The 10832-nt window shown below is 38.6% G+C and overlaps 1 protein-coding gene across 3 annotated transcripts in view; it reads left to right on the forward strand.

Annotated features, from left to right (window-relative positions):
- peak1 (pseudopodium-enriched atypical kinase 1) overlaps positions 1-10832 on the forward strand; it is a 75951-nt gene that overhangs the window by 37785 nt on the left and 27334 nt on the right. The gene's annotated exons all lie outside the window — the stretch shown is intronic.

Consider the following 10832-nt stretch of genomic DNA (forward strand, 5'->3'; position numbering starts at 1 on the left):
TGAAAAATTATTTTTATAAAAAAATTATTTACAAGACTGTCCGGACTTGCAACGGCAGAAGATCAAGCATGTGTATATGTATTTTTTTGAGGCGTGGGGAGGGGGGGGCATTGGTGCACAATAGATTCAACATGAAATTCAGATTCAGCAAGCGTTCGAGACTTTACCACACGTGAAGGATAAATCCAAGTTGTTGTTGTTGAATTACATTAAAGCGTGAGAATGAACTTTTGTGCAGCATGGGATGTAACCAAAAAGTTACTTATGTCTCATTGGAAATCATAGAAACCTATCCCTAACATTTTCAGCATTGCCATCCTTGTCTACTTTGCTTTTCACTTTTTTCTTTTTTGTCAAGTAGCCTCTAGAATCAAACTAATTTGTATCCCTTGAATTAAAATGATGAAACTGATTATATGATCTAATAGATTTGCCTTCAGTTTGTTTATATACGTCATTATTTTGTGTAGAAAATATTTTAAAATGCTTTCTTTAATGCTGCAAAGGTAATTTAGTAGTAAAATGGTTGAACAGTCTATGAATTATCATTATTAAATATACTTTGTGATGCTGTTGCACTCTAGTAGAGAAAAGGGAGGCATAAACGTGTAAGCATGTTGGTGGGTTCCAAGACTTCCTCCCCAGCATCCAGATGTGTAAACACATCGCATGGTGCTGTTAAGAACTAATCATTCTGCAGAAAATTCTGATGTGCTGGTATGTCTGTGCTTGGCAAATTCATCTTCTTTTCATGGAAAGAGGAGGTTTTGAATCTGGTTTGGATTAGAGCTGCAACAAATGAGTCAGTCTGTACAAACATTGGTGTATCTGACATTTAAATAACCCTCGCTTTGGAATGTGACCTTCATCATTTTACTGGCACAGAAGAGCAAACTGTTGGATAGATTGTAGATGTGGGAGGCATGCTTGTTTTACAGTTCAGTACACAGTATTTGTGCCTTTTATAACATAATTCAGGGAACCATATTGAGAAGTAAAAATGCATTTGTGGCTACTACCTCTTTGTCTCTGATTTGTAGGAAAAGAGGACTTTTTAAATTCAATCACAATAATTCACAGAGTTTAATTTCTTTACCAAAGTATCCACCATTGTGTATTAAGGCATTGAACCCAACCTAAGCTTAACAGATCAGAATACCATTCAGTAAGGTTTATATTTCTGCACGTTCAGGGTTTGTGTTCTGCAGTTTTCTAAATAGTGTGGGTTTAAGGGACTTGCTAATGAGCTGTAATGCCAACTTGAATGTATAAGCTTTGTGCAGCTATTTATACTATTCAAGCTTTATATGAATGTAATGAGATGAAATTTTAAGCGAATGGAAACAGAGCTCAAGTTTGAATTCTAGATCATTTTAATTTTAAAAAATAGAGTTCGAATTAACCTTGAAGTGTATGTGCAGCATACTTTTACTGTCCTGTTTGCAGCTGCCTGGAAACATTCACAGAGGGAGCTATTTTGATAGATTGAATAACCTGTGTGGCACTCCAGTTTGTTTTATTCTTTGGATGCAGAAATTGGATCTCTGCACTAACTCAAACATAAAACTTAAATCCACTGATAGAAAATCTATGAAAATTAACTTGATAGTAAGTACAATGGATGAGAATTTTCTATGGGTTCTGACCTGAACTATAAATTCTAAATGGTGAAGGTAAAAGCTTATTTAACACATGGTCTCAGACATCCACAACAATGGGTCATGGTCTGAAACTCAGAAGAAGAAAGGTAAAATAGACAGTTTAGATATAGTTTTTTTNGACTATTTGTATTGAATGGTGGTTAAATGTTTACTAAGGGAAGTGGATAGTACAAAGTGGATACATTTTGATGATAATAAGCATGTGTTTTTGCAGGAGAGAGTTGAAAATGAGATCAGCCAGGTAAAATAAAATGGTAGTTTTCAGTTTGCACATTCCCATGTTATTCAGATCAGCCTTTTCTCTGATGATGATTCGAGTTTCAAGTGAAATAAGTTTGATTTTTATTCCACCTTCTAATGTATTCAACTCAAGCACAAATATCCTTATTTATTTGGCAAAAACATGGGAGGGCTTGAGGCAAACCTGAAAGGTGCGGGGCAAATCACAGTGCATGAATTTAGTGTTTAACTGCATTGTCAAGTTTGTTGAAAGAACACTGCATTTGATCTTGAATATGTATAATCTAGTTAAAACAAATACTGCCTGTAGTGTGGGAAAATATCCCTTGAGAAGCTAAGATGTGAAATGGCTGGGCTGATGTCTATCACTGTAAATAATCTAAATTAGTGTATATGAAGGACTGGGAGCTAATGAAAGCACTCTGCTTTTGTGCTTTAATAATCTCATTTGGGACTGGAACTTGTTTATTTCTGTACCATTATATATGCATGTGGATGTGGTATTGCTGTTAAAATTTAAATGATTTTTTTATCATGTACAGTGGAATTTGTATCATTTTCCAGGCAGTCTGAAAAACTTGTACTTCAGTTAAATAGTTAAACTGATAATTGAACCTGGTTTAATGCTCCCTGTTGTGGTATGAACAATGAGACCATATCTAGAGGTTGGTTAAAAAATGTAATAGGTTGGATACATCTTTTATGTTTCAGGTAAACCACATGTAAAAGATTAAAATGATGACAATAGAATGACTTATTGCTGTCTGAAATTGGAAATGAATATGGTAGGAAACAGCTGGCATACGGTTGAAGTGAAGAATTATTGAGTTTACAATGTAAGATGTCTCTTGAAGTTTTTGCTTGTGGTTGCTTTGGTCTCAAGCACATGACCCTAATATTTTACTGTGTTGCTATGGTATCAATTGTAGAATTCTTTTACACTACATTTTTTCCATATTACTTTTCCCCAGATCCAATCATTTATATAAGCCACACAAACTAGGTTTCCTGGTTGCAGGAAATAGAATAACCAACTAATTTTAAAGTTGTAATTGTTGAAATATTAACTTGCATTCAATTGTTAGATGCATCCTGTAAACTCACCAGCAACAGACGTAAATGAGTTGAGGTCTGTCAATAGTAAAACTCAAGATAATTGCTTGATAGATTTGCATAGTGTTTGGAAAAGTACTGCCAGCCTAACTTGCTGTAATGTATGATTTATAATACTTGATACCTTAGCCAATAGAATTACTTATTGTAAATTGATGTGAATTAAGACCTTTGTTTTTAAATAATTTATGAAGACATTAGTTTGTTAATGGATTGAATAATGTTCTAATTTGCTGCTCACTTAATGAGGTGAACAGTGAAAACATCCAAGGAGAATGCTGTATGCTTCTGCAAGTTTATATATTTCAATGTCATCAATGTGACCCTGAATGTCTTTACATTAAGGAGTGTGGTAAGGGATGAAATGTTCCACTTCAGGTTTTAGATTTACATATCCACAAGTATTGGATCTATCTTAATATCCATCCATTCTAAGGGGATATGATAATTTGTGATAATTTAACTTCAGAGAAGTCTTGAGCTGTTCAAATTAGATGGCTTGTGAATATGCTAAAGCTGAAATTTGTACAATTGATCCTATCTTAGTTAGTGCAAGGGCAGATTTTGAAATTTGCATCTGGGATGATGAACTTCTGAATGATTAATTCTAAAAATGGGAAATCTGAATGGAGCACTGGAATACGACTCACTATCGGACGTCTTTCTGCACTTCAAAAATGAAGAACATTTTGGTGATCAGTATTGTGTCTTGTGACACATTTATGCTGCATCCTCTCCTGTTGCTATAGTACCACATCTTGCAAGCTGTTCTTTCTCTGCCATTCTTTCTCCCTCTCTCTCTCTCTCTCTCTCTCTGCCCCTCTTTGTCTCTCTCTTTTTCTTAATGGCAAGGTATGTGGTTTTAGCTGGTCAAATTGAGCAGTACCTCAAGCCTTCACTTGCCAATCTTGCCTAATACGAATTAGGTAAGAAGTAAGCAAGAAGTGTCACTCTAGGGAGAGAGTGTGGATTCCATTCCAGACACAGGAACATTTCCAAGCATGGTGATGGGTTTCTACACGTGTCATACACCCAGCTAGCCAAACCAAATCTCTCTCATTTTCTACTGTTAATGCTAATGGCAATGCACTATTTTGTTAGTCTTGAAGAAAACTTGTACTGTTCTATCTTTAATGTTGCTGTGATAGCAGATAGCAACACTGCACCTTTGCCATATTACCTTATTGATGGGGCACCTACCCAGAATAGGGTTGTGGACTGTCCCTCAGTATGTTTTCTGCCAACTGTACTTCAAATTTTGTTGGCACTGAAGACAATGAAGGATGTTGTAAACTGCACACCCATTCTTCTGGTTAGAAGATCAAAGCACAAATGAATATTTATGAATAATGAGTCGTTTCACTTAACACAACACATTTTTTAAAAATATAGGTTAGAAGCTATTAGGTTTAGTAAAATCTGCAATAAATTCTTTAATTTACAAAGTGAATTCTATGTCAAATAAAGTAAGTTGAACTGGGTGAAGCACTTTTAAAGTGTGCTGGTTTTCCTGTGTTTTTTCTGGGATTCTTTGATCTTAAACTAGCCACCACTCAAACTGTTTCAATCCACTTAATGTGGGATGTGGATTTGACTTGGTCTTTTTAATGAGAAACCAATTTTCTTTTTACTATGAGATTTTAATTCAAAAGAAAGTTTTGTTTCATTCAATTTTATCTTAATTGATCTAAATAGATAATTTCCGATAGTTTAATTAAACTTTACAATAGCTGCTGAAATCTTGTTCCTTTCAAGATTAAAATAAAACTATCATAGATATTCTGTGAAAATATTTTCATTACAACACATGCAGCAAATATTAGAACTTTATTTTAAATGATTAATTATTTCTTCTTCCCAAAGTCTCTGTATTATGAGCTATTCTCCAACCCTTGGGGTCTGGGGTCTATACTCTTCTGTGGTCTAATCTGCAACAGTTTCAAGAAACAAATGCTGTAGGTTCCTGGATGTGTCTCACACCAACCATCCAGAACTCTGTTTGGACATTGATTTCCTGCTGGGAGACTGGGGGCTTCTTTGGCTGCAGTCTGGCTTCACAGAAGTTGAATGAGATTGGCATCTGAGTGGAATAACCAGAAGTCAGCCTGAAGCACTGCTGCTTTCACTTTTGTGTCTACAAGTTAAAATGGATTTCTGACAGTAGGACTCAATTTTGAGATTTTGTAAGAATTGCCTATCTCCTCCCCCCTCTCTTTCTTATCACCCCCACCCCCCACCTCCCCCACATGCTGTGATTTGATATCTGTTTACATTGTGGATTATTTACTACAATTTTTCAACAACATCAGAGCAGATGGTTTTATATGTGACACTGGTACAGTTATCCACTGCATGTAATAGGTAGTTTAGTATAAGTGACTCCCAACTTTGCCTATTCTTGTCCTTTTAAATTAGGTGATTCCTATCAATGTTTTCTGATACACAGTATGAATTTCTTCTTAAAAAGGGAATCAGTCCCTTATTAAGCTGATCATCAAATAATGGCATAAATTGAAATAGGGTACACTTGGATTTGGTCTTGAATTGTGAATTCAATTGCTGTAACAATAAAAGGGCTAAAAGAACAGTTAAACTATATACCCATTCTAAAATCCATGCTGATTCAAACTGAACAAGTGAATGAAACTTGGGTAATCGTTTCTGTTCAACCACATTATATTTATTACAGATCGCTATGTTTACCCATAAATTATTTTTAATGATTAAATTTATCCACATTATGAGGTGTTTGACATATTCATAAATCACATTACTGGATGTGAAACATAGGTCTACTGCAAGACCTACTTTTTAGTGGTGTCCAGTTCTCTAGTTAGTGATGTCCAGCAGTGTCCAGCAATAACAAATCCACAAAACACTCCAGTCAAACCACTAGCAAATTTGTCCACTTTTTGTTTGTGAAATTCAGAAAATAAGTCACTCCTTTGTACCCATTTTAATCTCTTCTAAATATAGCATTGTTACATGGAAGGCAAAAAAATCTTTGCCATTTTTGTAACAAAAATCAGCTGTAAAAATAGGTGACTGATTTGACCTATTTTCATCCAATGATTATGGCGTTCCATTGGAGCTGCATTGTGCATTTTGCAATCCCATGCATGGACTGCTCTGCTTGCAAATAAATAACAGTATCTGTGTCAAGGGGTTAAAGTGTTACATTATTTTTACTCTATTTTTACTCTCGCATCACTGGAGTGAATGATGGTATCTTGACAACAGGTGGTCCTTGATGTGTTTCTAAACTTGGTCAGTGAGAGGGGCCTGCAGGGTAGTGACTGCCTGGCAACAGGTCGATCCATTTCATATGGTAATGTGATGTTTATTCCTTAACACCGCCATATATTCATTTTACTAAAGAAATCCCTTATTAAAATCACTAAAGCGAGAATTTTATGTGAAATTTGCTTTGTGCAGTCTTTTTTTGATATATTATGCAAGTCAAATGTTGCCATATCCCCAAACAAAACTGGCGGCATAAGCTAAAATATTTTCTTTAATTCTATATCTAAAGACTACTGGTGAACAATTGCACAAATAGACCAAAGATCTATAACCTTTAGCACCACACACTCACTCACTCTGAGATTTTATTTCAATTTTGTATGGATTGACACTCGCATGAAATCCTTCATTGAATATGTATTCAAGGCATTTAGGAGCAGGGAACATTCATGCAGGTGAGTGGCTGTGTCAACAACAACAACAAGATTACATTTGTATAGCGCCTTTCATGTCGGGAGGACATCCCAAGGCGCTGGACAGAGAACAGCATTTCAGACCCGAGCTGGGGTTGGGGGGTAAGGGAGGAGAGGGGCAGGGGGGTGGCCGATGGCATGGTCGAAGAGGAGGGTCTTGAGGCGGGACTTGAAGGAGTCTAAGGAGCTGGCGAGGCGGAGTGACTGAGGGATAGAATTCCAGAGGTTGGTGGAGGAGTGGCTGAAGGCTCTCCCACCAATAGTGGGGCGGGTGGGTCGGGGGATCTGGAGCAGGCCGGAGCCAGCTGAGCGGACGGGTTGGTAGGGGGTAGGAGGTCACAGAGGTAGGGTGGGGTGAGACCATGGAGGGCTTTGTATATGAGAACCAGGATCTTGAACTGGATCCTCTGAAGGATAGGGAGCCAGTAGAGTCGGCGAGAGTAGGGGGGGATGGGGTCACGGAGTTTGGTGCGGGAGAGGACACGGGCTGCAGTGTTCTGGATTATCTGCAACCTGTGGAGGGAGGAGTTGGAAAGGCCAACAAGCAGGGCATTTGCATAGTCGAGCCTGGAGGTGATGAAGGCATGAACAAGAGTTTCAGCGGCCTGAGGGGTGAGGTAGTGGCGGAGTTGGGCGATGTTACGGAGGTGAGGGAAGGCAAAGCGGGTCATGGCTTGAATGTGGTGGGAGAAAGGACAGTTGAGGTTCGAACAAGACACCGAGGTTCCTGACTGGCTTGGTGAGTTGTAGTGTGCAACCATGGGGTTGATGTTGCCAGAGCCTGAGGTGTTGAGGCGCTGGTGTGAGCCAATCAGGAGGGCCTCAGTCTTGTTCACATTCAACTGAAGGAAATTTGCCCTCATCCAGGACTGTCAGGAGAGCAGTGGTCCTGGAGTTGAGGGGGAGGCAGAAAGATAGAATTGGGTGTCATCAGCATACATATGGAAGTTGACCCCATGTCTGCGGAGGATGTCACCAAGGGGGAGCATGTTGATATTAAAGAGGAGAGGGCCAAGGACAGAGCCCTGAGGGACACCAAATGTGACAGTGCAGGGGCTGGAGGAGAAATTGTTAGAGGCAACGAAGTGGAGACGCTGAGAGGAATCGAACCAGGCAAGGGCAGATCCGTGAAGATTAAGTAAAGTGGAGAAGCGGTGTATGAGGATGGAGTGGTCGACAGTGTCAAAGGCAGCAGAGAGGTCGAGGAGGACAAGGAGGCAGAGGTAGCCCTGATCACAGATGTTCAGAATGTCATTAGTGACTTTGATCAGGGCTGTTTCCGTGCTGTGGGCAGCGCGGAAGCCGGATTAGAGGGGTTCAAAGAGGGAATGGCAAGAGAGAAAGGAGCAGACGACTCGTTCCAGGACCTTGGAGAAGAATTGGAGGTTAGAGATGGGGCGGTAGCTGGAGAGGAGGGATAGATCCAGGGAAGGTTTTTTTCAAGATGGAGGTGATGACGGTTGTTTTTAGGGGGGTGGGAACTGAACCAGTGGACAGGGAGAGGTTGATGACGTCGGACAGGAGGGGGGCCAGAAGGTGGAGCTGGGAGACGAGGAGAGAGATGGGGATGGGATCGAGGGAGCAGGTGGTGGGTTTGAGTTGTCGTGTGAACAGCTGATCCAAGTATCTTGCAGGTCAACCAAACTGCTCATCAGCAGACAAATCTATCAAGTGTCATTCATCAGAAGTGCCAATCATTCTTTTTGGTTGAAAAATGGAACCCCTTTTGTTGTACAATGTGTCAATGTTAAAAATAAAGCACAGCTCTGCATGTTTAAATCTGTCACTCTTGCTGATGGTAAATGTCACTCCTAACATTTCATTCAGTGGCGTCAGATTTCAGCTTGCCCTCATTGATGAAGATATGGGTGGTTTAATACATTAATTTATGTCCCAAAAAATTATATTATTATGTTAGCATAAACATCATAATGTTACTCCACGTTCAATTAGGCAAACAGTAGTAGCAAAAGTTACAATCTTCCTCCATTTTTCAATTATTTTCTACTTCATAGTAAAGACGACTGATAATTTGCTAACATTTGGGTCACACATTTCAGATCTTCTGAGTGTTGGTTGATGGAGCACTGCAAGGTTGTATATTTGATATGAAGTTAATTCATGAAAAATCTACAGTATTACCTGCAGTTTTACACATTCTATCTTTAATCAATTTAATTTAACCGAAGCAAGGTTTCAACTGCAACCAGTAAAACATTCATAGGAGGTCTGACTTTATTGACTTTCAAAACCTCACTGACATTCAGATGTTAGTGAGCAGAACGTTACATGTGTAATTAGGAATGCAAAGTGCACCTTTTTGCCTAGTATGGTTGGTGGAGAGCCAGCAGCAAAACTCGGAACAAACCCTTACATTGCTCCCACGTAAGTACCCTAGAAAAACATTGATAAAGTTGAGACCAACCACGTATATGGACTCATTGTGACGTATGCAAGCAATTGGGCAAAATGTTTTTGATGCATTTAATACACCATGCTTAAATGTTAGAATTTGCTTTACCATATTTAAAAGAAGTTTCAAAAATATTCAATATTTGAGGGTTTTGAGTTGCAAACCTTTCTTTCTGCTTTTTGCTTTCATTTAGATATTTTCGAACCTGTGGTTTAAATTGAAATTAAATCATTCCAGATATCTGTTACTTTTTGTTTAATTGCATTGCTCTTGTTAAGCTTATCGAGAGCTGTTTCTGCAATTTGCATTTGTAGACAGATTAAACAATTTACAGAAAGAGATATGAAACCAAGCAGACAGCAGTATCCAATTTAAAATTCTTTTGAGACATGTCCTTAGCTATTTCCGACTTGCTGCATATCTGAAAAGTTCACTCCCTGGGGTTGTAAAGTTGAATGTTTTAATTCTAGAATGTGTTCAATTTCATTTTCTTGAAAAATTACTTTGTAGAAATTAATCTACATAATGGACTTTATCACAATGACTGAAGCATTGGTTGTTGCCTCTTCAACAATCTTCACAACAATTCTGTGGTCCTACTAGGGACACAATTTGCTTGTACCTCTAGTAAGTAATCTAGCGGCATCATAGAAGCACAGTCACAAATAATTTTGTGTTTCTAGTAACCTAGCATGTAGGTAATTTTGCACATGTGAATAATTTTGTTTTTCAGGTGGTGAAGGTAAGTGTTGATATTTCTGTACAATGTATGGTTTGTCAAATGAAGAGTTTAAATAGAGATAGAAAAAGAGAGACATTAGAGAGAATCAGAATGAGAGAAAAGACAGAAACAGAGCTGGAATTCCATCACAATAGCCAGTAGAAACAGTCAGGTTCTGTTTCACTCTGTTTTTATTGGATATTGCACAAGAATCCCAATCCCTTTAGAAGCCAGCTTCAACTGCTGTCTTTCCCAGAGAAGGAGAGGGAAGAATAGTAGAGGCAAGCCTCAGAATGGATTGGGACATTAGACAGGATTTTGATTTTGCCTCCCCCTTATTAAAGGCAGGAGCTGCTACTGGTTCTCGTAAAATAAATGATATAATCTAGAAGAGAATAGGAGATATAGGAACAATCATGCCTCCCCATGGAAGAATAGATAGCAAGAAATAACTGACAGATGAATATAAGAACTGTAGTAAGCCATTCAGCCCATTGAGCCTGTAGTGCTACAGAGTAGTGATTCTTCAAAGAAACTAATAAAAATGTTTGCTCATCTTGCTTTTTAAAAATAATTTGAATAGTTTTTTTTTGTTCTGTGATTGCTTGAGTTTCTAGCTTCATACAATGGTGTCAATCATTTTGAGATATCCTTATGATGTGTAGTTCATAATTCATAGTTCATAGTTCCTCTGAAATAATTCCTCCAAAAAAAACAATAATAAATTGGTCATAATCAATCCACAACTGTTTGTGGGACACTGCTGTGTGCAATTGGCTGCCGTGTTTCGCCCACAAATATACGGTCAATTCACATTAAAGTATACTCAGCCGGCTCTGGCCTGCTCCACGTCCCCGACCCACCCGCCCCACCATTGGCAGGAGAGCCTTCAGCCACTCTGCCCCCAATCTCCGGAATTCCATCCCCCAGTCACTCCGCCTCGCCACCTCCTTAGCCTCCTTCAAGTC

The sequence above is a fragment of the Callorhinchus milii genome, unplaced genomic scaffold (assembly GCF_018977255.1).
Source record: "Callorhinchus milii isolate IMCB2004 unplaced genomic scaffold, IMCB_Cmil_1.0 Scaffold22, whole genome shotgun sequence".
Classification (NCBI taxonomy): domain Eukaryota; kingdom Metazoa; phylum Chordata; class Chondrichthyes; order Chimaeriformes; family Callorhinchidae; genus Callorhinchus; species Callorhinchus milii.